Source organism: Gavia stellata, chromosome 6 (genome assembly GCF_030936135.1).
Source record: "Gavia stellata isolate bGavSte3 chromosome 6, bGavSte3.hap2, whole genome shotgun sequence".
Taxonomy (NCBI): domain Eukaryota; kingdom Metazoa; phylum Chordata; class Aves; order Gaviiformes; family Gaviidae; genus Gavia; species Gavia stellata.
In genome coordinates, this window is record NC_082599.1 from 46,984,327 (window position 1) to 47,000,251 (window position 15,925).

The 15,925-nt window shown below is 36.4% G+C and overlaps 1 protein-coding gene across 1 annotated transcript in view; it reads right to left on the bottom strand.

The window, feature by feature from the left end:
• Positions 1-15,925, bottom strand: part of ZNRF2 (zinc and ring finger 2) — a 52,125-nt gene that overhangs the window by 24,700 nt on the left and 11,500 nt on the right. The gene's annotated exons all lie outside the window — the stretch shown is intronic.

The window sequence follows — 15,925 nt, forward strand, 5'->3', positions numbered from 1 at the left end:
TCTCCATACCAACTTCAGCCTCTTATTGGTATCTTACTGCGCTTACCTTGCTTTGCAAACATTAGACTGTTTAATTTGCAGTTCAGTGCACAGCAAAGCAAATAAAAACCATCCAACAAATAACAAACTCCCAGACCTCTATAATTTTTGCAAAATCACGTTGGCACTCATTCTGGAATACCTACTTTGTGGTGGGGAAAAAACCCCAAAAAGCAAGAGCTTCCAGACAATACAGTGCAGAGTGTCACAGAAGCGTACATAAAGGAAACATGTTAAAGCGGTATTAGACTTGCACGGAAGAATGGATGATCCTTTTAGTCAATATTAAACACTTGTAGCAAGAAATAACCACAAATAAGACCTGCACCAACACAAAAGACTGCCTCAGCCTGATCAGAGTAACCTTTCAGCAGAAAACATCTCAACTAGAACATTGCCAAAACCAAACTAAAAGTACAATAAGACCAGCTGTTCTTTTAAAATACATATGCAACATATTAGTGTTTTAAGTTTAAGTTCAAGTAAGATGGATAAATCCATCTTGGCTTACATTTAAAGCAGTCATAAGCAAAGAGAAAGCCTTGCATACACATACTTTTCTAAAACGTATTTGACAATAAGTAGCCTGACAAATGTTACTTACGTACTTGCATTTGTTCTTCGGTACTTAAAAAAATAAGTATAGACAATCTGGAAGGACAGCATCCAGTAAATATGGTGGTATGCAAGATTACTTTCACACAAATAAAGGCTGCATAATGATGCTAAAAGAAAGCAACACAAATAATCCCCCCTCCCCATTAAACAGAAAAGATCTTACATAATCGGAGATACATGTTAGAAAGGACCTCAAGAGGTCACCGAGTCTATCCCATACTGGGAAACTGGGTTAAACGTACTTACAGGATTTAATCTGCCCTTAAAAATCAACTAGTGAAAGATTTTACAGCCATCCTAGACAACCTATAATGCTGATCAGCTATTCCTAGAGAGTTAAAAGAATCTTCCCTACCTCTAATCTGGCAGCCTTCACTTACAAAAAAGGTTGATTACTTCTTATGTGTTCAGTAGACATGGGAAACAGTCAGTAACTGTCCTCAGTGTAAAAAACATGTTCACTCTGGAAAATATGTGTCCTTTGTCTTTTTCCCCTAGCTGGGAAATAACCGAGTTACTCTAATCTTTCCTCACATGCCCTGATGCCTAAACCTTTTATTCCTCTTGCTGTTCTCTGGACTCTTTCCAACCTTAACATATTGCATTGCCAAGAACTGGGCAGAGCTTTCAGGCTAAGACTTCACAAGTCCTAAGCAGAAATTAATAGTTATATCACATCGTTCTGTTATATTAGGTGCTGAATATCTATATATAGATCTATCTGTACATACAGTTATCTCCTTTATGTGTGTGTATATGGGTACGTACGCATACATTTTAAACAAACCAACAGATAATTGGCTTATTCCTTTCATGACCTACAACAATCCCTAAATTTTCAGCAGAACTCTTACTGGCCAGGTAACATTTTGTAGTGGTATGTTTTATTTCTCCTCACATTTAGTAATTCTCATCTTTTTTAATTAATTATGAACACTTTTCTAACCTGTTAAAAACAATTATGAACTCCAATTTTGCCCTCCATAGTACTTTCAGATCTTACAAGTTTGGCATTATATTTCCTTTTATAAAGTGCCCACCCTCCAAAAAAAGATGATTGAAAACGGACTCAAAACTAGACCACTGTGCTACTGAATTTGAATTGCTCTCCTAGAGCAGCTACAGGATTTTTTTTCCAGCTATTTCAGCACCCACCTACTTTTTCACCTAGACCATATACTCTAAGTTTGCTAATAAGAATATAAAGCAAAATAGCATAAACATTTTATTAAAGTCAAAGTATAATGCCTCTACTTCTTCCACTTCTTCCTTTTATATTCGACTGTGTAGAGGACTATGAAGTGAGATTGTAAGAACAGGAGAAAAATAAATGGAAATAATTCAGATTCTGTAACAACAGTCCTGGTCAAGACAAACTTCTGTTACTCACGTCTTCTGTAAACTAATTTGTAAAACTTAAAGAAAAAAAAAGCTCCAATAAAGACTACATGGTCTATTAGAGTCATGTGGCCACAGAATTCCCTCTTCTCTTCTCCTCAGACAGCTGAAATGGAAAGACAGAATGAGTAATTCCTTAAGCTCAAAACCCTGAAGCTTTGTACATGAAAGCATATTGCATTAACACAGCTAATGTCTTACCTGGCAACTTTACCCTTACCATCAAAGAGAATATGAAGATTGTTTCACACTAAATTCAAGAACAGAGAACTGACATTTTTAAAGTGTCTTTAAGTTAGAAGGTAAAAGAAAAAAAGAGCATTACCAATTGCCAGGGAACCCTCTACAGGAGAATTTCTAGGTGCTGTAGCTCCCAATACAAGTGACTACTTGGAGAAAGTTTGCCATTTTACGTACAGAAGTTTTTTATTAAGGGAGAAAATGTCTCGGTGAAAAGACATCTAGTTCTCTAGTTTCCATCCTTCCTTATGCTGTCAATGGCCTATGCCAGGAGAATGCAGCACCATCTGGAAAGACTTCTGGAGATGACAAGAAATAAAGAAATACTCCCCTCAGTTTTGGAGAGAATAGGAAATCAAAGAGAAATAAGGAACACAATACAAATGTTCCAAACTCTGTCTTTTCTAGAAAACTGAACCAGAATAAGCACAAATAATTTCTTCTTCTCAGCACTTATTAATTTTGTGCTCATAATCTAGAGGGGTTTTCTTCCCCACTTTTGTGCCATAAAACTAAAGTGAACACACTTGTGAATTCCTTGAGGGAAACACAGGATTTTCTTTTGTATTTTCCGATTTAAAGCTCAGAGGGGAAGTGGGGATATATAAAATGGGGAATAAAAACAAACCTGAAATTTATTTTAGTTAAGGAGCCCATGGAATAGTTAGAGAAGATATGTTTGGCTAATACTTCATCCCCTAAAAAAAAACTTATGAAAGACAGAATCTTTCTACATAACTTCTTTAGCTCCTTTCATCCTGGTAATTGGAAAAGTGAGATTTTCAGTAGCAATCACTGAAAAACACCGCAGTACATAATGAAGAAGAGAAAATGAACAAGACACATTTTCTTATTCATAAATAAAGCCTTTATCAACTGCACAACTTCAGGTGTCTAAAACCAATGTAAAAGTAACATATGATGATTATAATTGACAGCTGTACATTTTTAGAAACTGAAGAACAATAAATACAACCATTAAAAGAGAGAAAAAGAACCCCACGCTAAAATATCTTTCAAACCAGAAGATGAAATTACAGGTGGGAAAGACCTGTGGAAAGATCGATTTCACCTCTTAATATAAAAATAAGAACAGCTGTTATTAGAGGAACAGCTTTTTAAAAGTGACATTTTAGACCAGTGCAAGCACCCAACAAAGGGAGGAAGAAAGACCTTCTTAGCTCCACCTGTGTTTGAGGATGGGTGTTACCCCTCCATCCCATCATCCGTAGGGATCGAGGTAGATGAGAGACTGCTTAAGTCTCCTTCATCCAAATTCCTAGAGTCTTTGAACTTTCAAATTGACAAGCACACAAACAAGAACAGTTTTTAAAGTGGCTTGTAAGCCATTAATTCACTTGTTAACTTACTACTTTATTAACTGCATTTCAGACATGTCACCCCCCAGCACAGATCCATACCACCACAAGTTTCTCAATGGAACAGAAGCAGCTAAAGACAGACAAGTTTGAATATAAACTTATGTTGGGAGTTGCATTCGGTAGATTTAAAAGTAAGAGCAAGCCTCAGTTTTCTAGTAAAAAAGGCTCCACCCACACCCAGAATCCAGATGATTTTAGATTTTAGCTTACTACGTTTGAGAAGTATATTTTCAACTAGTGATCAAAAACTCCACTTATCAACAAGACTTTACCCAGAAGAATACCATTGATTTCCACAGCATCTTTCTCAAGGGAGGGTGGCAGGGGAGAGAACCCAAGGGAACACACTTTCTCTCTCTCTTTCATATAGGTGTGATGACTCCCTTCCAAAATCTGAATCAAGGGCAACAAAGGAAAGAAACTTTTCCTGTCTCTCATGTCTATTCATTGTCAGATCCCTGGCAAGCAGAGGTAAGAGCAAGGTCCCCTTCTAGCCACCACAGTAGTATGAGAAGAAACTAGCCCTATCACCATTTCAGAGGCTTCTGTACACAAGTGGGGCTCTTGCCACGTGGAGAAATCTTGCAGAGTTGTGTGGAGGACAACAAAGTTGTCTGAATATGCAGTTAAGCCAGGTTGGACACATTTTGGAGCCCAAACAACTACTTTACTCAGAAACCAAGTAGCCAGAAAGCATGGTCAACGGTTTGGGGCACAAATGTATTTTATTTGCACACGGCAGGCAAGATTAACCTGTCAAACAAGCTTAGTTCTTGCATTACCAGATGATGACAAACAAGTCACTGCAAGTCAATTGGAGGTCTGAAAACTTTATGCAAATGAAATGCTTTAAAACTCTTACTTTAGAGATATTACGTATTCACATTGCTTTTTTCTTCTTAACTCACCTATCACAGTTCAAGGAGGAAGAATTCTTCTCTCTCATTCCTAGTCTCTCCTGAACCTATAAATTTATTTTTTTTTCTTCCTTAATTTTCCTACTCCCTCAATTTTATCTCATTGCCTTGAGCAATATTTTCCTCAAACACCTGAAAAAGGTCTTTCCACTCATCATTTCACAATGAAAGTTGGGGAAGACAGACAGGATAACAGTGTTCTACTGTCAGAAGTAGGCTCTTCTGGAGTAACGAAGAAATTTGGCAAGACAACTACATAAATTTAAATACAGGGAACCAGTTTGTCTACACCCCCCCTTCCCTTCACACTGTCAATAAAGTCACTATGTTCAAAAATATACTAGGGTTAGAGAAGAAGTTTCCATTAGAAATCACATCATTTAAAAGGAAGTATAGGAAGAGCTGCTGAAAGATCAGAAGAAAGAATGAAGTCCTACTTTCTGAAAATGCACAGACGTCAATATCTTTGAAAACTTGTACTGTACAATGCAACAAATCTGATTAAAATTACATGAAGCATGATAATAAGAGAGGAGAGGGTGGCTATGCCATGCTGAGAGTATATTTAATGATAGCTAAAAAGGGAAGAGGTATGATGTGAAAACGGCTGAATAATGGTTGACAAGGATGACTAAACCGAACACGTGAAACAGAGCATCTTGTCGGATGCAGAGAAGTCTTCTGAGCAAACTGGCCAAAATGCATACAAGGTCTTATGAAAAAAAGAAATAGGAGAGACAAAGTAAACACTGCACTTGAAACGCTGCAGACAGGAACAAAGGAGCAAGCCCCAGGAGAAGGCAGCATCTTAGAAGACAGCACAGATAGTGATGCTGCTTGAAAGCATGCAGAAGACAAAGTCTCTCAGAGAATCTGAAAACTATTACTCTACTACACAAACAAGGCGATAATGGAGACCTGAGAAAGCACAGCATTTACAGACAATTGGTCTGTTGTCTACAAAGTTTTTACCAAAGTAAGTGAGGGTAAAAAAGTCAGTCCTCACTAAGGCAAAACTTTGTAAAGTCTGATTTAGTTGAAATACTTACCAATAACCTACTTGTTCCTGCAGAAATAGAGGTAGCAGTGACAAAGAAAAAAGGGGAAAACCAATCAATGACAAAAAAGTCAGAGTACGAAATATTAAAGATTACAACTGGGAGGAATAAAAAGTTAAAATATTATGTGGGATGTTCTCAGGAGTTTAAATATTAATTCTAAACATAATAATGTTTCATTTCACGACAGCAACATTAAATTATATATCAAAAGTAGTTATAATTACATTTATCATTCAGATTAACAGAAAAATTATACCTATTAAAAGTACAGTTTCAAGAAAGTCAAGGACAAATGTTTCAAAGCATACTTGTTTTCTTGTGCTTTTCATCTCATTTTGTAATCACACATGCAAAAGTTTTTATTACATCAGCACAACAGCAGACTTTCCTGTACTATTATACTGTATATATATAAAACATTATTTTCCCTCTTTAGGTCTCAAAATAACAGTCCTCCACAGAGGGCACCAAACATCTAACCTATGGAATAATTTACTTTCATTCACTTGAAACTGGTGAGAGTAGAGTAAGTACGGTTGTTTGTTTGTTTATTTATTCGGGTTGGGGTTTTTTTTCCCCAGAGTAAAGGAATGACCTATGAATGAATAAGGACTGAGCTTAGTAGAAAAGTCTGGGCTGAAAAATATCATTCATCCTCAGCACAAAGGTATTTTGTCTAAGGAATAACTTTTTAAAAGCAGTGACATCTCTGCTTATCGTAAAGCAGCTTTTTGTTTTCAAATGGAAAATTCAACTAAGAAAAGTTCGCTCTGCATTGACCCCTCTATTCTTCCAACTTGGAAAATATTTACCTTAGTGCACGGACTATGCAGAAACTAGGATGTAGGTTCATAAGAAGCCAGACTTTTAACAGATTAAAAAGAATCTTTCAAAATGGGAAGGAGAACAAGGGTTACAAAACGCATAATTTCAGAAAGGTGTACACTGGAATTAGATCATTATATCCTTCAGTAGTAACAGAATTTAAGTGTATAACATGAATTATGTACAAATTTTGATAAAATGTGAGAGCAGTTTCTTAAGTTTGAATGATACTCATTTATGTATTATAATGCAAAAGTTTTGCAAAAGTTCCTAAGACAGAACCTTTTAATAACATTTGGGGATGTACCATGCCTAATAAGAGGAATAATAAAGAAGATGTATAATTGGTTCAGAAAGAGATAGAACTGAACCCATAAAGAAAGAACCCCCCAACCGAGTTTTCTTAACTATTGTCAGTAAAAGCTGAAAAAAATCGAGCTATTGACTTACATGCTTTAAACATATCAATCATGACAGATTCACCCATATTTACAGTCTTTTACCTCTATTGAGAGTACATAACAGCCATACCATATTCTGCAAAACCTTAAAGAACATCCATAAATCACAAACCAACCAAGCTTTCAAATGATGTGCCACATCATTCCTACCACAGCACCTAAGTCAGCAATGTAATTCTTGCTTTTTCATGGTTAAGATGCCACTGTTTGAACAAACTGTTAAGAAATATTTTGTGTATCACTCACATTTTAAATTACCTTTGTAGAGAATGCTACTGAGTATTTTCCATTTTTCTCTGTTTACAACTGCTGCATTGGTCTAGCAGTCAAATTGTTGAGAAATTTGATTAGTTACTTATTTTCAACATCTACGCTTAGAAGAGAAACAACTTGTTTACATTAATGAGATCATGCTAATAAGATGCACATATGCATGCATACACACACAGAGACCATAGACTGTAAATAAGTTTTAATAGGGATGTGAAGTTGGAACAAATTAGTTAAAGTGACAGATATTTTGACCTTTCAGCAGTTTGAAAAATGACATGGTAACTCAAATGCTTTTCCTTATCCAATTGTGGCTTTTATTTAAAGAAGTATATGCTTTCATTGCTTTACTCATCCATAACACTACTGAAGGTAAGAAAAACTGCAACTACTCCAGAGGCAGGTTTTGTTCTTCACCGTTCAAAGAAAAGCATGATCTGTCAATTGATATATATAAGCATTATACATAAAAAATGAGACACTGTCTTGAGTTTGAATACTGCATGAAACTGCAACATGCTAATAAACTATATTTCAATAAGAAAAGGGTGTTGGGTTTTGTTTGGGTTTGTTATGGGTTTTGTTTGGGGTTTTGTTTGTTTTTTAAACAAGTGACTAAAGAGAGATCATAGTTAGTATTCCTATTTCAGGAATGCCCTTATAAGATCAGGATCCTAGTGTGCCAAGTTCTGCAAATTATGTTTGTGCACATATATGTATTAGTGCCTCCACTGAAGAGCTTAGACTCTAAAATAGACAAGAAAAGTAATGGTTACAAAGGGAGCAATGTTTCCATTATATACTTTAGAAAGGCAATAAGAAACTTGCCCTAGCTTACACAGAAAGACAAACAATTCTCCTAAGTCTCTAGGTGTCACCTTATATAAAAATGATATTTGTCCACAATGACATTGAGACAAGGGTCACAGAAAAAGTAAATTACATAAATTTGCTCTGCCTTTCCATGTAGCACTGCCTTCTTAACCAGAGCCTTACCTCATGAGTTAGCAAGGCTCTACCACAGATCCCTAAAACCAGTGACTGAGCAGTTAAAATATAAAGAATAAAATGCTCAAACAAAAAAAAAAATCTGGTTTTGAAAGAAGTAAAAAGCTCTTCAGAACAGCTCTTGAGGGCAGCATAAAGAATGCCAGAGTTTGAGACTGCACTCCTTTCAGCTCATTTACATGTTCATCCCTGTCTCTTGGCAGCACTACCTCCTTTGCTCTTGCTGTCCCTTCCTGCATGTGCGTGTCAGCTGGTGGGGACCAGCCTGAGCAAGCAGGACCCTGAGCTTTCCCAGTGATACACTTGCTGTATTAGCCGGCCTGCCAGCAGCGTATAAAACAATTCAGAGGCTGATAGGATCAAAACAGCAAATAGAGGGCAAAGACCAGTGAGATGCATTTAAGTAAACCCTTCCATGATATAAACAAAACAAACAAAATCACACACCAAAAAACTGTGGACTTCTAGAACAAGAGACAAGCTAATGAAGGATGCACCCCAAATGTGTACTATATACATACTTCAGCAGCAAACAACTTATTTAAAGAAAAAGACTTCCATGATGCATGTTAAATAACTCAACATCTAGCCCTTCTCAAACAACTAGGATTTCATTCCCTTCCAATTCCCACTTTTTTTAAAGTGTAAGGCACTCATTAAAAAATAATTTATGAATCTTCCATCACTTTAGACATCTAAAGTCCTGAGGTAAGACTACTCAGGACTACTACTACTAACCCAATGCCAAAATTATTAGAGACACAGATTTATATCTATTTTCCCATTGTATCCTTTCATTCTAGCTTGAAAAAAAGTCTTTCCACTTGAAAAACCTACTTTTATTATTTTTTCTTGAGAAGAAGCAATACTCAACACAGTTCTTGGCTTTGTGCAGCCAGAATGGCATTTAAAAATTTAAAGTTATTGCTTTGCTTTCCAGAACTGTGTAGATATTGTACCATTCATTCTATTAATCCTGTAATCTACAAGAGCAGTTTCTGTTTTGGAAAACATCTCCGCAGGGCAGCAGGCAGGCTACAGAAGACTAAGAGCTGTCTAATCTTTCAGGGAGATCCTCCAGCTCTAGGTTGAAAAATAAGTAAATGCTGAACTTGTTCTGTGAACGGAAGACTTTAGCCTGACATGCTGTCTGGCCGGTACCTTCCACAGAACATGGTAGCACACACTGAAATTCTGCTCTTGGTGTAAAACCAGTCCTTAGCTAAACTGTATCAAAACTGTTCAGAAGCTGGTCTAAACATGACCAAAGGAAACAAACAGATGCAGTTGGAAGGGTTATGTCATACACATGGGAACGTAAATATTTTACACACAACTATGTCAACATAAATATGCAAGTTTCCCTCCTTCACTATTGTGGAAGTAGGATGGTTTTTGTTGACAGCAGAGACATTCAAAACAACATTGAAAATTAAGCTCCTGGTTAAGGAAGGGAGTTCACAGCACTTAACAACATCTATACAATGACTTCCAGAAAGAAAAATAGAAACTTCAACTCATTCACCAGATTTCTACCTGCAACAAAATTCATACAAGTTGCACTAAATCTTGAGGCTAATCTTGTTACACTGTCACCTAGTGACTCTAGAATCATACAGTGACATTTCAAGGGGAAAAAAGTTCATTTAAGCACTTAAAAAAATAAATCAAATGTTTCAGATGCATTTATGTCAGTTCAGCATGTCACTCAACCCACAACATAGGTGGGATTATAAATCCTGCAACATATTATTGTTGCTCTTGACCTAGCCTGGTATGTCACAAAGTTGAGGGTAGTACCATCCAGCAAAATAAAACAGCAAGCCTTTTGGAATAAATTCAAAGTACTAAAAGGACAATACAGTCTTCTAATCTATTAATATTCTGCAAGATCATGTATACACAAATCTGAGTCTTTAAAAACACTTTAGACAAAAATTCTTATCTCAAATGTATTAATATGGACAGCTCCAAAGCTGCTTTTTTTTTAATAGACAAATGGCTTGTACGCAAGCTATTTCTAAAAGATACCGGAACATCTTCTAAAGTACCAGTTATGACAACTTTTATTATCAATTCCTATTCCCTCAGGGACAGTTTTACAGAAAGAAAGTGAGGCAAGGAAAAATCCTCTTATAAAACTACTAGCTTTTGTCTTCCACTGGCTAATCTGTTAAAGTAGGTTTTAAATTTACTTAAATGTAAATGTACATGGTGGGTTCCGCCCCCAACCATGTCGTTCCCCCCCCTATCCAAGCAAATATGAATAGTGTTTCATTCACTATCCAAGCTCCGTATGTTTCTGTAACTACCCAGGGAACAAACTGTTCTTATACCAAACCTAAGAAATCAGAATACCAGGGAAATAACTTTTAGAACGTGACTTCAATAAAAACCTTCAACTTATAAATAAAATCATGTTATATATCATCTCTCCAATGAAGCAAGTTTAAGAGGAGGAAAAAAAAAAGTTGAATGCAACCCTGGAAATTACCCAACAGCTTGCCACAGTTCCCAGATATATGGCAGAGGTCCAGGCTAAACAAAGAAAAGTTACCCATAAGTTAGGGACAACTGATTTGGAAACATAGCTTTCCCAGGACACTGAGGAAACTCTAAGACTAATTTTGTTTAATGATGGTATTTCCATTTTTCATTTAGAAGTTGAAATGCATGTATTCCAACAATTGAAACAGCAAAACCAATTTCTCCTCTTTTCCTCCTGAAATTCACTTTCTTTTCCTCCTGAAATTCACTTTATTTCTTCCAGAACGGAGGGAGTGTAGGAAATGCACATGGCTTCCTTTTTTATTTGCTAAGCAGTAAACTCGATAAAGCTGGCAATGTTCTTACAGAAGCTAGCATAATGGTATGGTAGTGTACCGAAAGGTCTTCAGCATAAAAAGGAAACAATATTTACTTAGGATTCCCACCCCTGAGGAAAATCCTGAAAGACATTTGTAAAAAGATAACAGTAAGTAGGAAAAAAAAAGCACATACTATCTTAAATAAACTGCACTTAACAATAGGGAAAAAACTATGCAAACCACATAGCTCTCTGCAGCAGGGTCATAAAAAGAAAGGAAAAAGGTCACTGAAGTATTTACAAACCCTGTTTTCACACATGAATCAAAGTATTACTGTGTTTTCCATCTTGGCTCTGAAAGCCATTAAGTAAAATTAAATATTTACAGGTTTTGTTCTTTTTCCTCCACACAAAAGATGGATCTTATCTTATTACCTCAGCATTACTGGATGCAAAACTATCCCTTTTCAAAAGTAAATATTTCAGAACTCTAGATTTTATCCTCTTGTCAAGAAAAACTAATGTTATTTCGAAAGGTTAATCTTTCAGTGAGCCTCCTACTGCTCAAGGCGTCTTTCTAATACTAATTCAAAACATATCAGAAGTTTCTCCAGGTTTTTAAACATTCAAGGTCAAATATTTTAATCATCTCATTTAAAAATAGTGGTGTCACGTAGCGTCAAAATAACCTGAACAGACAGTGTGATAACAGAAAAGATCTGCTTTTTCTTTTTCTGCTTCCATTTACTGGAAAGAACCAAGCAGGGAAGTCCAGTTGAAACTACAAGACTAACAAAGCTTCTAGCAGAAAAAGAGAACGAGCTACAGAAAGTAGTTAAGCCACATGAAAAACAAACAACAGAGATGAAACTAAGAACAAGGAAGCTAGCTTACCAATGTTTGGGAAAGCTGTGACAAGAAATCTATTTTCTAGGATAAAGGTGAACAAATAGATGAAGATTGAATTTCTAAAACCCAAATAAGATTTAAAAAAACCCAGCAAACAAAACACCAACACATAGGAACTGTAGGCATATGAGTCAGACTTAGAAAGAGTTAGAAAAAGCCTTCCAGGGGAAGTCTGTCTGGTCTACTCCCAAGGCTGTCAGAGCTGCTTTCTGTACCACAGGCAACTGGGGCAAATGAGAGCCTATCACAAACTCTTGGTCTTTTAAAAACAATCCAGTAGCCCAACCAGAGAGCTTTGGGGCAGCATGAAACGTAGTATTCTTGAAAGGTACCTTGTTTTATCTCCCGGCTAAAGAATCCGGCGCAGCTCATCGGGCAGCAGGAGCACCTGGAGGGGAGCGGCCCGGCCCGCCTGGAAGAGCCTTCGCTTGAGCTGTCCAGGGCGCGGGTGCTGAACAGGTCTCAGGCCTGGGAGGGGCTCGCCTGGCTTTTGGGTTTTTCTTCTTTTTGGCTTCTACAGAGTGTGTGTTAAACCCTGAACAATTCATCCTTGATTATCAGTCTTTTGTTAATCCTGTTATTAAGTGCAGTTAGCCAAATACCACAACAATGACAAAAATAGATATATTAATACATGAGGTGTGTCTTCTGCAGCCAGGCCAGAATCAAGACCTTTTAATGGTTTTTAGGCAAGATTCATGGCTTAAAGACACAAAGATACTAACTTCAGTTTGTGTAAAGGATGATGAGGTATGTGCAAGTGTAAAAAAAAAAACCTGAAATCCCCCTCTATTTATACAGCACTAGTGCCAATTTGTGCACACAGTCACAATTGTACTTTTGTCTGTGTTACAGAAAGGTTTTTCACAACCCTATCAGATGCTTTGAGTTTTAAAGAATAATTGCAGCTGGCTTTCTTGATTATACAGGAAGAAACAGTTTCAAGTTTACCAGCTAACACAAATAGTAATACCAGATAACTCTCTACCTAAGTCTATTTTTAATGAATACTGTTATATATCTATCCTCCTGAATCTGGCTAGGCAGTCACTGAAAGAAACAGCAACTTAAGTTTTTACTTTATTGTTAGATCTTGTCTGCCTCATTACCACCCTGGTCTTTTTTTGTCAGACACAGCTAGCAAATTAGAGCTTTCTACAAGCCTAATTCAAAGTAAGCAGATATAAAAAATGAGAGATACTAAACCATAACAGGGCAATAACTGCCCTTTCAGTTACATTTCAAGGCTACATACATCGTTGAAATTGTATCTAATAGCTAGAAAGAGTCAAGTAAAAAGGAAAAAAGAGCGCTTCATATTTGTAATGAAGAGAGATCTACCCATTAATAAAAATGCATCAATTGCAAATTTCTGCATTCAAAATTGGGAATCAGTTGTGAAGCAGTAAGAGTAATTAGCTTATTAGGAAGTTTTCCAATGGTAAGATTAGTTGTTGAAATAAAATACCCAAGGAATGAGATGGTTTTCCATTAAGAAATTAAGAAAGAATAGATAATCATCAGTTGCTCAAAATGGGCTAAACCCAGCTGAACCTACATTCCAGTGCTGGAAAGGAACTGTTAACCTCAAGGTCCCTTCAAGTGCTATGATCATCAACAAAGAGACTTTCACCCACACATCACTCATTAGAATTAAATCTGTTCTCATAAGCCCTTTTGTGTAAAGTTTTGGGGAAAAAGACATTGTATGCCTACTAACCTAAAAATAATCACAAAAAAACATTTATAATGTCAAGAGCAAGGCCCATTGTTTTCCAACGCACTGTGTGAGAAAGGAAAATGCAATGTTTAAGTATTGCATACAACAATAACTGACTGTAATAGCTAACAAAGTATCTTTCCTCTATAGTTACCCCTCTATGGACAAGCACTTGTGATATTCCTAACCCTCAGTTATAGGGTTCAATTGTCTTACCATTCACTGACTTTCAGGGTTAGGAAAGCACCATTAAAATTAGCTTGCAGTTTAGGAGTTTCTGCAAAGGACTATAAATCTAACAATTTAAAGATGTGAATACTAAGATTACAGAAAGAGCTCCTTTCCTTCAGCAGAGGAAGGAATTCCTGACAAATGGGATTATGCTCTTCAAGGCAGATTTATGAGTATACCAAAAGTTCTATACGTGCAAGACTCACTGACTTGAGTAAAGCTGTCCTCATAGTGTTTTAGGTGTACCAGTAGCTTAAAAACATTGTACCTAGTACATTTACCGTCACTGCCTGAAGGAGCGCAAGGCTAAATATGTCAGAGGGAAAATACAGTAGGGAAAATGCAAGAAAAACAAGGTACTGACTTCAGGCTTTTCTTACTTTTCTATTTCTATATGTAATTTCTCATGTCTGAAATGGAATTACAAGTGTGTAATTTTGTAAATTTACAAATCTGGAAGGCATAAACAGAAAACTGATAGGATTAGAATTTAATATGTTGAAATTTAAGTTCCAGGCTTTAATGCCTTGTGCTATATATACAGCACATTTACCCAGTTAGATCTTTGAGGAAGCAAGTTCAATAAGTTTTAACTTGTGCGCTTCAAAATGCTGCTAATGAAAAGAAGAAAGTTACATCACAATTTTCAAGTTTGGGGAAATGCAAGTTAGAAAAACTGGAGACAAGAAAATACCTAAAAATAGATACCCTAAAATAAAGAATTTCATCAAAATGGCCTCTCTTTTCTCTTTGATATAGAACTAATTATCTATTGCAGTGTGTTTCTCTTCAGCGTTACTCCTCCATTAACACTACAGATAGAACTATTGCTAGATAAAACTAGGATAACTAAGTTAAAATCCAAATTAAATATAATACCCAAAATTATGTCTTTCTAAGAAAAAAGAAAAAAGTCCTAAACTAAGACACTGTTGGATTTTTTTAAGTGGGAATATTTTTAAGATCCAGCTAAATCAGTATTTCTGCAGATTTATTGTTGTTTCCAGTAGCACTTCGGTTACTAATACAGGTGTTGCGAGTAAGATGACTCATCCGCACAGAAAACAGCAAGAGGGCAGAGATAAGGAAGAAAAAAGGAAAGGCTCTCAATAAGCTTTAGTGCATCACAGGATCACAGTTTAAGAGATTGGAAAACAACTGCATCAGCACACATATCCACGCATCCTGATTCCTGCTAAGTAAGAGTAATGTAACAAACACCACCATTCCATACAGACTTCTCCTCCTCCTCTCTCTTCTTACAAATTCAGTATCCTTTTCAGAGGATTTCCTTTGATGTTAACATTTCCTGGGATGCTTAGGTTTTTCACTCATTTTAATTCTGCATCTTTGTGGATAGTGTCAGGCCAGCCACATGTTGAATACAAACATTTGTTTTTAAACATATTTCAAAGAGTACTTGCATGCTACATCTAACAAAGTTCTACAATTAAGAATAGGCTGCCATGGGACACAGCTGTTAAACAGCCCAGAAACAGTCCAAATCCATGATGGAAAAAGGAAGAAAAATAAGAGTCCCGAGAGGTGCATCTTATAATTAGTATTTTGCAGCACTTTGTAAAAGGCAGAACATTTCACAGATATTACAGCTAAATAAAAGTAGAGACATTTGACTACTTGCAAGCATTTAAGAGCCTTCCTCACGTTGACAAATTATGCATTATTTTTGCATACTTAGCCTGCAAGCTAAGGTATTTGTTGAGCAAAACAAGGCGAAAATCAAAATAATCCCCAAATTTGTATTATCTCATCTAGACCAGGATACCTTCAGGTCTCCCATTCTCAGCTCATTACATCAGAGCTGTAGCTAGAGTAATTTCCATTATTAAAAGGCAGTATAGCTACATTAGCCCAGCACCGTGTTGCTCAGCATAGTTAGCAATCCAGATGCATCACCAAACCAACAACACGGCTGTATAGCTTTTCAGACTGGAAAAGCCAACAACATTCAATACCATGCTACACCCTCATTCAATACCACACTACACCCTACACGCTATACCTGCCATTTTCATTACT